Genomic DNA, 16369 nt, shown 5'->3' with positions numbered 1-16369 from the left:
GATTTGTATATTACAAGTAAATGAGAGAGAGTTGAGTAAATTGTAGTTCTTTGTATTGATTCTTGCATTAGCCTTTTAATGTTACACAAGGGAAGTATTTATAGTGATACATGTGAAATGGGAGCCCTTGGATGAGGTGGCACGTGGTCTCATCTCTTTGATTCAAACATCTTATCCCAGGTATGGGGCACGACTTGCTAGCTTGCTGCGCATTTATTGCTTGTGCAGACCTCCATACTAATGACAAGACTTGACCTTTATACTTGTGACAAACGTTCCATCAATCATTCGAATAAGATCTTTGTGTAGGCGATCTCTTGGGAGAAGTGACCATGGAGGATGCCCCCTTGTGGTTCGAAGGCTCCTGCATCGGTTTCGGGGCTTCGACAATTTCATACAATACTTCCACTTGAGGGCTTCAGCTATCTTCAACCAGTTTCAGCATCATGGCTTTGGGTCATAGGCTTCAGCATGTGGACCTCGAGTACATTCATAGGCCTCAGTAAAAGGGAGCCTCGGTTAGTGGACTTCGGCTTGAAGGGCTTCGACCATAGTCCACCTCGACGATCTATGCCACCTCGGCTGGAGGGCCATGTGGTTCGCCTTGAGTGGGCCATTGGCCCAGGTAGGTTGGCCAAGTATGACAACACTCAACAATAGTCCCCTAAGTCCAAGTATGGTCATTTATGTAATGCGTGGACTTTAATGAATTAAAAATTGAAGGAATTTTTTAACCCCAAATAATAGTCCCCCAAGTCCAAGTATAGATATTTATATTATGGTTCGAGTTAGAGATGTGATGCTGTAGGTGAATGGTGAAGAGGCCGAGGCTGTGTTGAAGGTGAGGCTGAGGTGGTTGGGAAACCAAACCTACGAGGCTTGTTGGCTGAACGTTGAAGTTGAAGCCAAGGTGGTTGAGAAACCGAACCTGCGAGGTGGTTGAGAAATCGAACCTGTGAGGTCGTTGAGAAATCGAACCTGCGAGGCTTGTTGGCTGAATGTTGAAGTTGAAGTCGAGGTGGTTGAGAAACCGAACCTACGAGGTGATTGAGAAACTAGACCTGCGAGGCTTGTTGGCTTCATCAGCCAAGGCTCAATGGTAATGATTGTACGTCGATAGTTGTGCCAATGATTTGATGTTTTGTGCTTGTTTTCGAGGAAAAGTGGCTGGTCCGTACGACTTCCAAGGTGCCTGCTGCCGTCGAATTAAAAACACAATTGTGAGGACAGCTGGAGGTTCTAGAAGCAGATGTGTTGGATGGGGTGCGTGGGAGGCACATTTGAATCTGAGGCGTAGGTTAGAAAAATCGTTTGAATTCAACGCCTCGAATTTGATCTACAATGGAGGGTTCAGATTGACTGAGTTTCGATCTAACGGTTGGGGTTCGTCCTAGACCTCTATAAAGGGTAAGAAAATCCCATTTTTTAGGACTTTTGAAAATTTGCAATTCGATTCTCTCTCAAATTCCTGAATTTTTCGGCGTCAAGACTGCCTGTTTTTTATTTTTCGGCTTATCTCCGTTCGTAGTGTTCTTCCCTTAGGTATCATTCGCAGAAAAACCTTATTTTTGCTGTGTTTATTCTGTAAGATGGAGTCCACCTCGGGTGGGGAGTTGGTGACGGTTGCATCGTTAGATTACGAGGTCAGTCAAAGGGGGGATGCCGAGGCTGATAATTATGCCATGACCGAAGACCTAGTAGATTATACTGAAGAGTGGGGGACGTCTAGGATGCCCTTAAGTATGACGTGGAAGAGGTTAGGGGAGATCAGAGAGAGATACAGTGTCCCCCACACCACAAAGATGCTAGTTCCTGAGCCAAATGAGCGGGCATGCTATCCGAGGTCCGGATGCGTGGCAGTCAGTGAATACCTATTTAAGGTAGGTATGCGTCTTCCTCTGCACTCCTTCTTTAGGGCAGTGTTGAGGAATTTTATGTTGTCGCCGACCCAGGTTCTGCCAAATGGGTGGAGCCAGTTGGTCGGCTCATACTTCCTGTGGAAGGAGGTGTCACTTGGGAAGGACACGCCTCTCCATGTATTCATGACTCTTTTTCAGCCCTGGATCATAGGGAAGGAGTCCAAGGGGTGGTATTATCTTACACCTTGGGGGGCTCACGCACCCTTTGTGGTGGGACTGCCTTCCTCCATTAAGGGGTGGAAAGAGTCCTGGTTCTGGGTGCGGGGAAAATGACAGGCAGTGGAGGGGGACAAGGCCCTTTCTTGCACAGTGTCGACCCAGTACTACGAAGCTCGTAAACCTCCCAGCCCCTGCTTGTACTTCTGAATTGAACACTTAGAAAATTTCTAACTGTTAGAGCTTCCATCGCAAATTGTAGTACGAGGTTCGAGCTCAGTAGGGAAGAGTTCGAAGTGATAGAGGACATCTACAAGAGGCCTCTGAAGCTCCGCCACTTTGACCATCTGATCGACCGGCGTCGCTACTTTCTGAATTTTGGACTAATGGCTTCCAGAGGTACGAGGCTCCCATAGTTGTAAATTTCCTTGTGTTTTTGATTGGACATTGATGTGCTGACCAGACGCTCTTATGCAGATAAATTCAAGAGGAGGGAGTACCCAGCTCCAGACATGGCTACAATTATAAAAGCCACCACCACCGCCAAGGCTAGGGCCTTGAAGCCGGGGTCTAGTGGGGCCAAGGAGGTTCGAGACAAGGTGGAACGTCTTTCCAAGGACAGTACTCCAAAAGCTTCCGAAGAGGGAGCTTCCCAGAGGCAGAAGAGGCCAAAAGAGCCTCGGGGGAAAGAGAAAGTCCCGGAGGAGGCGAAGAGGAGGAAGCTAGTGCATGTTACTAGCTCGTTCGAGAAATTTGGGACATCAGTGTCCCACGAGGCCAAATCAACAGGCGAGCCAAAACTGCTCGCATCTGTCTCCAAAGCCATCAAGTTGGAAATGGTCAGGGAGTCTGAAGCTGCGAGGATGGCTACCGAGGAGGAGGCAGCTAAACAAAAGCCCGTTCGGGAAAAGGGTAAGTCTCCAAGCTTCCTAGCTGGAAGGGAGGAGACCTTGGCCCCAGCTTTGGTGGAGGCTCTTTCCCAGGAAGTCCGAAGCGCCACGGAGAACTTTTACCGGTTCTGGACGGACAGGTGGCAGCTTCATGCCTCCTCCTACGATGCCACCGACCTGACGAGGGCATTGGTGAGCCAAAGCGTTAGAACTTTTGGTCTCGCTCTTGAATACAGGGAGGCCTGAGTGATTTTCAGACAAGGACCAGGTCTTCGGAGGAGAAGACGACCTCCATTGCAGAGGAGTTGAAGACGACTAAGGCTGAGGTGGAAGAAGCCAGGGCCTAAAAACTTGAAAAAATGGCCAAGCTGGAGTCTGCCTTGGCCCAGATTGAAGCCTTGAAGAAGGAGGTCCACGAATCACAGTGCGAGGTGGCCTCCCTTACAAAGAAGGTGGAGGTCTCCAATGAGCACCAAAAGGTGACCATCGAGGCGTTGGAGAAGGCAAATCTCTCTTTGACGGGTGCCCAAGAAGCTTACTGTTCGCAAAATTATTTCTTCTCGATTTTAAAACCCACCGCAAGTGTACGGTTCGTTAACAAGTAGTAAAGTGGACTATGAGTCCAAGTATCGTTCCCACGAGGATTAAATTAGCTCTACTTAAACTAATGTGACATTAACCGAATCTAATTGAATGAAAATTTGGTTTAAATATGAAAACCCTAATTTTGGGAGAAATCCCCAATTCGAAACCCTAATTGCAAAGAAAACCCTAATTTCAAAATTGGAAACCCTAATCTCAAAATTTCACTAATCTAATGAAATAAATCTGCAACTGAAATGTAGAAATGCAATTTTAGAATTATTGTATTGAAATGAATTGAAATGAAATCATTAAGAATTTGAATCCCCAATTGACTATTAAAAATCCTAATTTCCCAAATTCAACGAATCGATGAACAAAATGCCAATTCAATGTTCCTAAATTATCCAATACACTCTCTCGATATATATTGAATCTACTCTTACACACCACCTGCCTATATTTCTATGGATGATGCAATGTATAAGAATGCATGACTTTTTATGAACATTTTCATGAATTGCATAAAGCATAGAGGTAAGTTTCCATCCCCTATCGGACCCTATGTCGATTTATATTCTATCGAATTTATTCCCCTTCTTTCGAAAGCAAAGAATAAATCATCTACAATCACATAATAATTGGCCAAATAATTATGGAAACATTCAATTCATATAAATCAAACATTTGTCTAATCGAAACTAATGTTGAATTTATGAAATAACGGAAATTTAAATCATCAAAAGGTTCATCAAATTCCTAATGAACAAAAACCCTAGCCTATAATCATCATTGCAAAATCAAGAAATTGAAAAACGAAATTAAAAGATAATAAGAATACACCCGTATGGAATTTCTTCAATCCATGTGTATAATCTTCAATCCCGTCTCGAGCCCGTGTGAAATTGAATCCAAAATCAAGTTTCTTGCCTCCAATTTTGGTCTCTTCCTTCTCCCTGGTCGTTCTTCTTCTTCACATGATGAATTTTGGTATTTATATCGCGTCCAAATTAAGTAGGAAAGGAGTTTCAACCAAAACGAAAAACCGTGCCCGAGAGTTGAAAATCCTTCTATGCGACCGCATAGAAGGAATCTATGCGGTCGCATAGATCAAATTGTTTGGGCTCATTGAGTCCCTGGAGCCCTCTATGCGACCGCATAGAAGGTTACACTATGCGGTCGCATAGAGGTAACCATCTATGTGGTTTGTTCAATTTGGTCCCTAAACTTCTTTGTTGCTTCTCTTGACTTCTTTCTTCGATTTCTTCATCTTTTCAACCAATTTTATCTTCCAATTGATGATTAATACCATCAATTCTTATGCCCCTCATTCGGCATATCTTTTGAGTATTTGCGCTTTAGTCCTCCAACTTTCAATTGTCTTCATTTCAGTCCCTCTTCAATATTTTCTTCTTCCATTTGTTTTGCTTTGTCATTGAGCTCATACTTGGCATGTCTTCCCTCTCGTTTTGCATTTAGCTCAACTTTTCAATATTTGCACCTTTGGTCCTCGAACTATCAAATTGTTACTTTTTTGTCCTTCTTCGGCTCTTTTCTCCTGAATTCCACAATTTCCATTGAATTACCTACGATGCATAAATTTAACTGGATTAAGTCACAATTCAACCATTTTATCCATGTTTAAGTCATGTTTATGATCCAAATAAGTGTGTAAAAACACACTTATCACTTACCACTTCTTGGAAACCCAAATCAATGGTATGTGGATGATGCATTCCAAGCCAGAGAGGAGGTCCAACAGGCGAGGGAAGAGACGGTGTAGGAGTACGTTGCCAACTTCTAGAAAACAGACGAGTATAAGAGCTTCAGTGCATACTAGAGAAACTTTGCCTATGCTGAGGTGATGGAGCGAACAGAGGAACTGTATCCCAATTTGGGTCTGACTCAACTCAGGTTTGAATTCGTGGATGAGGTACCTCAGACCCCTGCTGAGGATGTGCAGGGTAATGAAGCAGCTGAGGCAGGGGAGATAAATGTCGATGCTCAAGCTGCCGAAGTCCCCCATCTACCCAAGCTTAGATTAGTTTTCTTTTCAGTCTTTTTCGAATGTAATGGCCTGAGGCCCACTTTTGTAATCTTTTTTGAAGATCAATATAATGCCTATTTCATTCATTGTTGTTTCTTTATCAAGTGTACGCGCCTCGTTTAAGCAAATGAACTTAAAGGTTGACAGGAGCACCAACTAAATAACTCTAACTTGGTACCTTAACTTCAATCACTTTAAACAACTGGATTGAAGCTCGAACTTAAGCAAATGAACCTCGGGCTCAAGCAAAATGAACTTTACTTAAGCATAATAACTGTATGAGCCTCGGACTCAAAAATAAAATTTCACGTGAGGTGGCTTCTTCCCTCGGCGTTTTGTCTAGCCAAAAGGGGGAATGTGCTAGCACCTCGAAATTCAAGCGAGGTGGCCCAGAGGTAGGACACGAGCCTCTCCTCCGAGGTGACGACGCATCCCAGACACGGTGGATGGTGTAGCCACGTTGAGGCTTCTCCTCTTGACGTTTTGTTTTTTCTGGGCAAAGGGAAGCATGTGCTAGCGCCTCGGGGTTCAGGCGAGGTGGCCCAGAGGTGGGAGGCGAGCCTCTCCTCCGAGGTGAAGACGCATCCCAGACATGACGGATGGTGCAGCCATGTTGAGGCTTCTCCCCTTGGCATTTTGTTTTGTCTAGCCAAATGGGAGGCATGTGTTAACGCCTCGGAGTTCAGGCGAGGTAGCCCAGAGGTGGGAGACATGGTGGATGGTGCAGCCATATTGAGGTTTCTCCCCTTGACGTTTTATTTTTTCTGGCCAAAGGGAGGCATGTGCTAGCGCCTCGGAGTTCAGGCGAGGTGGCCCAGAGGTGGGACGCGAGCCTCTCTTCCGAGGTGACGACGCATCTCAGACATGGTGGATGATGCAGCTATGTTGAGGCTTCTCCCCTTGGTATTTTGTTTTGTCTGGCCAAATGGGAGGCATGTGCTAGCGCCTCGGAGTTCAAGCGAGGTGGCCCAGAGGTGAGACACGAGCCTCTCCTCCGAGGTGACGACATAGTGTAACGTTAATTTAATCACTGAATTTTATTGAACCATAGAAATGTTACAAAGGCTGGGAAAAGTCATCCAGCAAGATATTACATTCATTGGTAGTAGATTCTGAGGTGTTCAATATTCCATGGATGGGGTTGTGCCTTGCCGTTCATGTCTTCAATCTAGTAAGTCCCAGGTCGGACTTCTTCTCTGATTTTGTATGGACCTTTCCAGTTTGGGCCAAGGGAACCGGAACCAGGTTCTTTTGAGGAAAGGAAGACCCTTCTAAGTACAAGGTCGTTGTTTCGGAATGACCTCTTCTTGACTTTCGAGTTGAAGTACCTTGTCATCTTTCTTTGATATGTGCCGAGCTTCAATTGGGAGTCATCTCTTCTTTCTTCGATGAAGTCGAGGTCGAGCCTCCGAAGCTCATCGTTAGTTATCTCGTTGAAATGCAGACATCTTGGGGGTGGAAGTCCGATCTCCACGGGGTTCATAGCCTCAGTTACGAATGCCATAAGGAAGGGTGTTTCTTCTGTTGGGGTCCTGGTGGTGGTTCGGATCGCCCAAAGGACTTAGGGCAGCTCATCAACCCAGGCCCCTTTTGATATATCAAGCTTCTTTTTCAAGACGTGCTTGATCGTCTTGTTCACGGCCTCAACTTGACCATTTGCTTGTGGGTGGTGAGGTGTGGAGAAGTGCTTCTTTATGCCGAGCTCTTCGTATAATTCTCTAACCTTCTTGCTGTCAAATTGTCTACCATTGTTTGAGACAATTGAGTGGGAAATTCCGAATCTGCAAATAATATTTTTCCATAAGAACTTGGAGGTGTTGGCTTCAGTGATTTTTGCCAGTGGTTCGGTTTCGACCCACTTCGTGAAGTAATCAATAGCCACAATTGCAAAACTTGTCCTTCCTCTACCTTTAGGTAGGGGACCTATGAGATCCACACCCCATTTTGAGAAAGGCCAGGGGCTAGAGACGATTGTTAGCTCCTGCGATGGTTGTCGCTGCACCAGAGAGAAGCGCTGGCATTTATCGCATTTTCGTACAAATTCGAGGGCGTCCTGCTTTAGTGTGGGCCAGTAGCATCCCTGCCTCAATATTTTTTGTGCCAGAGATAGACCTCTAGAGTGGTTGCCACATACGCCCTCGTGGACTTCCCTTAATATGTAGGTAGCCTCTTCTCTTCCGACGCACCGTAAGAGTGGGGAGGAGAAGCTTCTCTTATAGAGAACGTCATCAATGAAGAGGAAGTGGGCTAACCTCCTTCTTAGCTTGTAAGCCTTATTCTTGTTAGTTGGCAGTGCCTGGTCTTTGAGGTATGCTACGATTGGTTGCATCCAAGTGGGAGTCCCAGCGACCCACATTACAGTTGGGGCCTCGATCGAAGGTAGGAAGAGGTGCTCAATAGGTACTACTATAAGTAGCTCTGAGTCCTTGCTGCTAGCCAGCTTCGATAGTGCATCAGCATGCGCATTTTCAATGCGAAGGATCTGGATTAACTCAAACTTTTTGAAGGATGGGATGAGATGCATCATCATTTTCAGGTAGAAGGCCATCGTTTTGTCTTTGGCTGAGAAGTTACCATTGACCTGGCTAACAACCAGTTGGGAGTCACTACTGATGAGTAGCCTCTTTACTTACATTTCGGTGGCCAGCCTGAGGCCCGCAAGAAGTGCCTCATATTCTGCTGCGTTATTGGTAGCTTTGAATCCGAACCTCACCGTCGAGGTGAGCTTGTGACCTTCGGGGCTGATGAGGACAACCCCGGCGTCGGAGCTAACATCCCCAGCTGACCCATCAACGAAAAGATTCCACGTGGGGGTTCGGCAGGTTCCATAATTTCATCCACCTCGGGTAAGTTGGCGAATTCAGCCACAAAGTCAGCTAAGGCTTGCCCTTTTATGGCTGCCCTAGCCTTGAATACAAGGTCAAATTCACTGAGGTCCACCGCCCATTTCAATAACCTTCTTGAGGCGTCAGGCTTTTGGAGTACCTGCCTCAGGGAAAAATTTGTCAGTACATGGATGGTGTGAGCTTGGAAGTAGGGTCTCAATTTCCTAGAGGCCGTGATGAAAGCCAAAGCGAGCTTCTTTATATCGGGGTAACGGGTTTTCGACGATAGGAGCGCTTTACTTGTGTAGTATACAGGGAGTTGGTAGACCCTTCTTCCCGTATCAGAACCGAGCTGATGGCCTCATTGGAGACGGCCAAATATAGTTATAGGATATCACCAGGCTTAGGTTTGGAGAGGAAGGGGGCTTGCCCCAAGTGCTTTTTCAAGTATTGGAAGGCCTCTTCACATTCCTCGGTCCACTGGAATTTCTTCCCAACCTTCAGTACTTTGAAAAAGGGGTGGCATTTGTCCGTAACTTTGGACATGAAGCGACTAAGTGCGGCCACTCGTCCGGTAAGACTTTGCACCTCCTTTGGCTTTTGGGGGGACCTCATCTTGCACAGAGCTTCAATCTTCTTGGGATTGGCCTCAATTCTCCGTTGGTTGACCATGTACCCTAAGAACTTACCAGAGGCAACCCCAAAGGCGCACTTGAGGGGGTTGAGCTTCATCCTATATCTTTTTAGGATTTGGAAAGTGCTGTTGAGATGCTTTATGTGGTCCTCGGCCTCCAAAATTTTTACTAGCATGTCGTCCACGTAGACCTCCATTGTTTTGCCAATGAGGTCCACAAACCTCTTGTTTACGAGTCTTTGGTAGGTTGCTCCGACGTTTTTCAACCCGAAGGGCATCATTCTATAACAATAGAGGCCTCGGTCCGTAATAAAAGAGGCGTGCTCTTCATCGGTCGGGTGCATGGGGATTTGGTTGTAGCCGGAGTACGCATCCATGAAGCTCAACAACTCGTGCCCAGTTGTGGAGTCCTCTAGTTGGTCAATTTTTGGGAGTGGAAAGCTGTCTTTCGGGCAAGCTCTATTGAGGTTGGTGAAGTCAATGCACACCATCCACTTGCCATTGTTTTTCTTTATGAAAATCGGGTTGGAGACCCATCTAGGGTAGGTTGCCTCCTGGATGAAGCCATTTTGGATGAGCTTCTGAACTTCTTCCTTTAAGGCCTCATACCTCTCAGGGCTCTCCTTTTTTGTCTATGCGGGGCAACCTTAGGATTAATTTTCAGGTGGTGGCATGTCCTCATGCTTCCAGGCAAAGACATCAAGATTCTTGCTTAGGACATCCTTAATCTTTTCCTTCAGAATGTCGGATAGGCATTTGCCTACCTTCAGCACCTTTGATGGGTCTCGGGGGTCTACCGAGAAGCTCTCAAGTTCCTCTACTGGGGATGCCTGAGGCTCGTGTTCCATGATGCGGGGGTCAATTTCATCGATGACCAACGCCTTCGAATTAGGTGGTGCATCGATCATATCAACATCTTCTTGTTCGGTGGGAGCATCACCTAGGACGTCAGCCATGACCACGTCAGCTATGATTACATGGATGTCTCGGGGCTCTACCTTCTTGATGGAGCTTAGATAGCATTCTCTCGAGCCTCTTTCGTCGCCTCTCACCGTTGCCATCTCATTTTCTGTTGGAAATTTCATGCATAGGTGGTGGATGGAGATGACTGCTCCCAGTTCCTTTAGGGCTAGTCTGCCCAACACCCCATGGTAGGCCGATCGGCTGTCGACAATGAGGAACTCCATGAAGTTCATCGTTATTTGTGGGGATTCTCCCATCTTCACTGCTAGTGTTATCTTTCCTCTCGGAGTGATGCTATCTCCGGTAAATCTGTACAATGGAGTGGTGGTGGGCGTCAACTGATGATCTAATATCATTTTATCAAAGGTGGATCCGAATAGAATGTTGACGGAGCTGCCGTTGTCAACTAACATTCGTTTGAGCCCATTCCTGGCTATGACAGCCCTCACCACAAGTGCATCGCAATGGGGGTAATGAACTCCCTCTGCGTCTTCCTGGCTAAATACAATGGGTGGAACCTGGTTTCTTCGGGAGCTGCTACCCACAATGTAGCTTGTCAAAGGGGGGTGTTTAGCCTCCCGGGCATAGTTCCTTTTGGCGTTTCGTATTTCACCGCCAACATACGGACCTCCAAATATGGTGTCTACCTCGTGGATAGGGGCTTCATCTCTAGCTTGTCGGTTTCTTTGGTGCCTATGCCCTTCCCTGGGTCTCTCCACATCACGCTCCCTTCGCTGTGGGGATACATCCCTTTAACGGGGAGCGACCTCCTCACGCCCACGTTGGTTGTCGTGCCTGGGCGGGGGCCTGTTCGCCTGGGGTGAATCATGTCTGTCTCTAATAGGTTCCTACCGGGAACGTTGTGCATAGTCTCTACAATCCGCTGTGTTATGTCCGTAGGACCTGTGGTGTACACAGTATCCTGGGGGGTTTGGATTTGACCTATTTCCAGGTCCAGAGCCTCGACCTCGGCCTCTCCCCCTACGGGGCATCTCCTGAGCCCCCATCTGATGGGGTCAGTTATTGGATTGACATCTTCATATGCCAAGGTGGGAACTACATTCAAAGTAGTGGTGGCAAGTGCTTGACCAGAGTTCTCATGCCCGGCCTGGTTCATCTGGTAGCCTATTAGGTGGGAGGTCGGGCCTCTACCGAGCTGTCTTTGGGGAGGCGGGAGGCCTCTATTTGCCCTGTTCCTATGCTCAATCAATTCTTCATTGATGATCTCCCTTCTCATCATTTCGAGTAGGGCGTCATAAGTGGTGGGGTCTTGATTCTGCACATCTCTCCAGAATAAAGTATTCATGTTCAGACCTCCCCTTAGGGCGGATAGTGCCTCTCGGTCGCTGACTTGTACGCAGTACGTCATCTCATCGGTGAAGCGTGATAAGAAGCTCTTTAGGACTCCCCATGTGCTTGCCTCATGTCCTGGAGACGTTGGATGGGGGCTTCTCATTCTTTGCTCACTGTAAACCTCTTCAAGAATGTTATCTTGAACTTTGGCCAGCTTCTAATGCTCCCAGGTGACAATCTGCTATACCAAATTTCAGCCGCTCTACTAAGCGTTAAATGGAAGGCTCTGTACTTCAAGGCTGGGGTGGCACCCCTTAGGCTCATGTGAGTTTTATAAGCATTCAGATGCTTCTCCGGGTCGCCTCTTCCGTCATACTTTGGTATTTTTGGCATAGCATAGTGGCTCGGGACCTGGGCATTCCTTAGTTCCCTTGAGAATGGTAGGTTCTCATCGTCATCGTCAAAGTCGCAGGACCTCTGTTGTTCATCAGAGTCGTACTCATCAGTCTCATGCCTCGGTTGTTGGTGAGAGGTCCCAGGGATATCCCTAGCCTCTTCCTTCCTCCCCTGCCGCCTATTTCTAGGTGGAACAACATGGGGGCATTTTCTTGCCTTCTTTCCGCCTACTGGGGTATTGTAGGTGGAGGAGGAGACCTTGTCTAAGGCTATTGAGCCTACTGTTGCCTTAGCCTGGGTTCGGCGGGGCTGATTCTGTCAAAAACACTTACTGTCCTCCTATGTCTTGGATCTTGCTCATATGGAGGTGGGAAATTATCACGGCTCATTTGGACTTTGGTGGGTCAGCCAGAAGTGTAGTTGGAGGAAATATCAACTTCCACTTCCCTTTCAAATGGGTTTCCACCTCGGCCATAGTCTGGCGTAGAAGCTCTATGACTTTGGACTTCATCCTCTTGCTGGTAGTGCCCTTGGGGGGCATATGGAGGAATGGGGAAGCCTTCCTGGCCCTACATTTGGGCCATAAGCTCCCTCATAGCCAAATTTTGGCTAGCAATATCCCTCATGTTGGCTGCCATGGCGATCATTTCTCTTGATAATCGTGCCGTCACACGCATCCCATCTCTTCTTTGGTGGTGGTGGAGTCTTTGCCGAGCTGCTGGGGCAGCGAGCTAAAGAGGCACGTTCGTGTTTTCTTTTACCCTCCTGGGGGGAGTATCTTTATTGGAGCTCATTTTCTTTTGTCAGATTTCAGATTTCGCTAAGTAATGGGGTTTCCTCCTATTCTTTTCCAAAAACAAATCTTTTTTCAAGGGGGTTGCCCAAATGTCCCTTCAGTAAGCTTTTGTCACAAGGTTGCTCGTGGTGATGGTATGGTTTCCCACAGACGGCGCCAATCTGTTGACCCCAAGAAGTGTTGCCAACAGATGCCGGTCCCACCCGCGCACACGTGGGCGAATGTCCAACACGCTATGACATATGGACGGTCTAAAACGAGCGGTTCAAAGGGCGTGGGAGTAGCCCAACGACACGGGACGGTGACGTTCTGAATCCGACGAGTTGTTCGTGATCCGATTGTACAATAATTACCAACCGGTGTTCGTCGATGTATATGTAACTGTGTATAAACTCGATTTGTATATTACAAGTAAATGAGAGAGAGTTGAGTAAAATGTAGTTCTTTGTATTGATTTTTACATTAGCCTTTTGATGTTATACAAGGGAAGTATTTATAGTGATACATGTGAAATGGGAGCCCTTGGATGAGGTGGCACGTGGCCTCATCTCTTTGATTCTAACATCTTATTCTAGGTATGGGGCTTGACTTGTTAGCTTGTTGCGCATTTATTGCTTGTGCAGAGTCTTCATACTAGTGACAAGACTTGACATTTATGTTTATGACAAACGTTCCATCAATCATGCGAATAAGATCTGTGTAGGCGATCTCTTGGGAGAAGTGACCATGGAGGATGCCCCCTTGTGGTTCGAAGGCTCCTGCATCGGTTTCGGGGCTTTGGCCATTTCATACAATACTTCCACTTGATGGCTTCAGCAATCTTCAACCAGTTTCAACATCATGGCTTCGGGTCATAGGCCTCGGCATGTGGACCTTGAGTACATTCACAGGCCTCGGTAAAAGGGAGCCTCGGCTATAGTCCACCTCGGCGATCTATGCCACCTCAACTGGAGGGCCACGTGGTTCGCCCTGAGTGGGCCATTGGCCCAGGTAGGTTGGCCAAGTATGACAACACGCAACAAGTTACACTATGAAATTATAAGTTTTCATTTTGGAATTAAACCTAGAAATTAAAAGGAAAACTGAAAATTAATGGGTGTTAGTTTTGAAAGGTTGAAACTTATATTACGTTACAACAATTAGTTGGTCCAGTTTTCTTGAGTTGAATTATGCTTTTCAAGTAAATATAATAATTGGGTTTTCTTCGTTGATTTCTGATATAAGTACTGGTAAGTAGGATTAATACTGGCAATGGAAGAGTTTTTCTGGAACAAGTTACGTATTTCTGTGGTTTTTTGCTTTTAGGCATAGAGATTGAATCTTTGTCGATTTTAAAAGGAAAAGGGGGGCAGCTATCAGCATTATTTTGAATGATCAATGTTGTCACCTCTGTTTATCCTTGTATGTGTGCACCATTCTGTGATAGCCTTAACTTGTGGAGCTTTCGTGATGTTTTATAGTAATTAGGAGTTTGTGCTTAGCCATTGTAAAGACCACTCCAGTAAGCTTCTGGTATCAACACGAGGGCTGCAAAAAAAAAAATCACGAAATACAAATCGAATCAAAATCGTTAAGTTGAAACCGTTGATTTGGGTCCACGTGGACCTGTGGTTTCTTTTCTCTCAAATCGAACCAAACCATTTCAAAATGGTTTGGTTTATGTTTTGATTTTCAGAAACCACACAAAACAATTCAACACCTCGTGATGAGCTTCTAATTAGGGCATCGGACTCGTTTTCGGGCTTGCTTTTGTTTGCCATTGGGCTTCTCTTGTTCATGGTGGCATTTGTGAAGGACAGAGAATTCCATAGCATCTTTGCCGGGGGCTGTGTGATTCTCCATGTATCAATGGCTATTTTAAGAATTTATTTCGAAAGGAAGGTTGAGGATCTCGGTTGGGATTGGCCAAGGATAGTTGTTGGAGACATTGTACTTGTGCTTTCATGGGTTTTATTTCTTGTGTATTCATGGAGGGAGAAGTATGACTAGCATTAGTTTGGAACCTGTGACGTTGATGAACATGCTTTGTGGAACTGTGAATTGAAAGAACATAAATTCGAATTCATGTTATTCAAATATGTTAAGTAGATTTGGTGATTGGAACTTGGAAAAACTAGGATTTTATTAAAAACTTGACTTAGTGCACTGGGATTTTAAGATCAGTTCAGCAATAGCTGCAAAAATTTAGTTAGATTATAAAAAGTTTTCTTAATCTGTTTTGTTCTTTGTTATGTACTCGTTACTTTTGTATATGTTAAAATTTGCTGTAAATTTTCTCAGAAGTGAATGAAATATGTGAGCTCTTGGTTTTCACTCTTGATCTTGCGTTTGTTTCTTCATATGCTTCGAGCATCTTTGGCTTTGCTTAAAAGCCAAACGAAGCAGAGTGAAAGGTCACACTGCGGTGTAAAAATGAAGACGAAAATGAGCTGCTGCTTGTGTCTTTTAAGCAAAGCCAAACATGCTTGATCTTCTGCCAATTTGTGCATTTTGCTAATGATGAAATAGAGATTGATATGCTTGTCAACTAGTCTGGTACAGATGATGAATGAACACTTCTATCACAAATTCCTGAGGATTTTTTCTATTTAATGTGAAACATGCCCTTCTTATGCCAGTTCTCATCCAGTCTGTTTAGATAATCCTCAGAACAGATCTTTTCATTTCTTATTGAATGTTGACAACAAATTTACGCACAGCGAGAAAAACTTTTCTTCATCATCGACTTCCATACACTTATCTGTCAAAATGGTTACGGATGAATTTCAATTCAAAAAACATTTTAACCAAATTTCTTGTGATTGAGCCGTGATCTTCACTCCAATACAGATACCAGTGTTTCTGCTTTTAGCATCTTTCTATCTAGATTTTTGCCCTTTACTGCACGATGAAGACCTTACAATTTACACGTACCTTTAAATCTTGTACATTCTTGCAACCTTCATTATTTGATAGGTACTTGTTTATGTTAAGATCGAAAGACAGACACTTGTTAGGCTGGATAATCCACATGACCAACATATTCTCCCACCCTTTTTTTTTTATTATTTTTGTCCAATAAAGTTGGAATGCATTTTAATTCATTGAAATCACATAAAAACTAATGGCGATAAAAAACATTATTCTTTCCTATCTTGAACCAAGAATAAACCCTCAAAGAGAATGAAGGCACGGGGGAGATTCCAATGCCCCTATAGGCCTATACCAAGATTGAGTTATTTATTTTGGTCAATTTCTCCTTCTTACCAATTTATATATATGCTCGTCCCTATTATGAGATGCAATAAAGATGGCTAGAGGACGAGACGTAATCTAGAATCAAAATACTTAGGAGGTGGAGTGAAAGTTAGAATGTTTCGTTTAATTCATTAATTATCAATTACAAAGGACTAACATAAAATAATAATAATAGTAATTCGGGATAGATTCAAGGAGTTTGATGTGAGAATTATGTGCCCGATTTTGGACGATACTGGGAGGGGGATTTCTGGCATGATGTAGTACCACAAAAATGTAGATTAAATTTTGAACACTCGTTATACTTCCTGTTTTAAACAAATGTGAAAAATTCAAAATTGAAATTTGGAAAAGTGAAATGTGGGATCTAAAGAAACGAATCCCTCTAGAAGCGTTTGTTAACATGCCACGCTTTTAGAATTAGAAACACAAAGGAAACGGAGTAAATTGTAGCGTAGGCCTAACGTCTTCGACTTGGAGACAGCTACAATTTTCATTTTTCCCTTTAAACCCAGATTTACAAAATTCTGAATCAAAACCATTTTCTAAATTCCAGCCCTCTTTTATTCAGTGAAGAAGAAGAAAAAGGTACCATTTTTTGCTTGTGTGTTGCGTGTATTTGCTGTGTATG

At 44.8% G+C, this 16369-nt stretch overlaps 1 long non-coding RNA gene and 1 pseudogene across 1 annotated transcript in view; both read left to right on the top strand.

Annotated features, from left to right (window-relative positions):
- The first annotated feature begins 13855 nt into the window (after positions 1–13855).
- Positions 13856–14490, top strand: LOC111402804 (annotated as a pseudogene).
- Positions 14491–16105: 1615 nt separating this feature from the next.
- The window catches only part of LOC111402531, a 2564-nt gene continuing 2300 nt past the window's right edge, over positions 16106–16369 (top strand). Inside the window, exon 1 of the long non-coding RNA XR_002704297.1 lies at positions 16106–16326. This is a non-coding gene — a long non-coding RNA (uncharacterized LOC111402531). The remainder of the gene's footprint in view (positions 16327–16369) is intronic.

This window comes from Olea europaea, chromosome 10 (genome assembly GCF_002742605.1).
Source record: "Olea europaea var. sylvestris chromosome 10, O_europaea_v1, whole genome shotgun sequence".
Classification (NCBI taxonomy): domain Eukaryota; kingdom Viridiplantae; phylum Streptophyta; class Magnoliopsida; order Lamiales; family Oleaceae; genus Olea; species Olea europaea.
The sequence above is the reverse complement of the archived record's forward strand: the minus strand, read 5'-3'. Positions and strand labels throughout refer to the sequence as shown.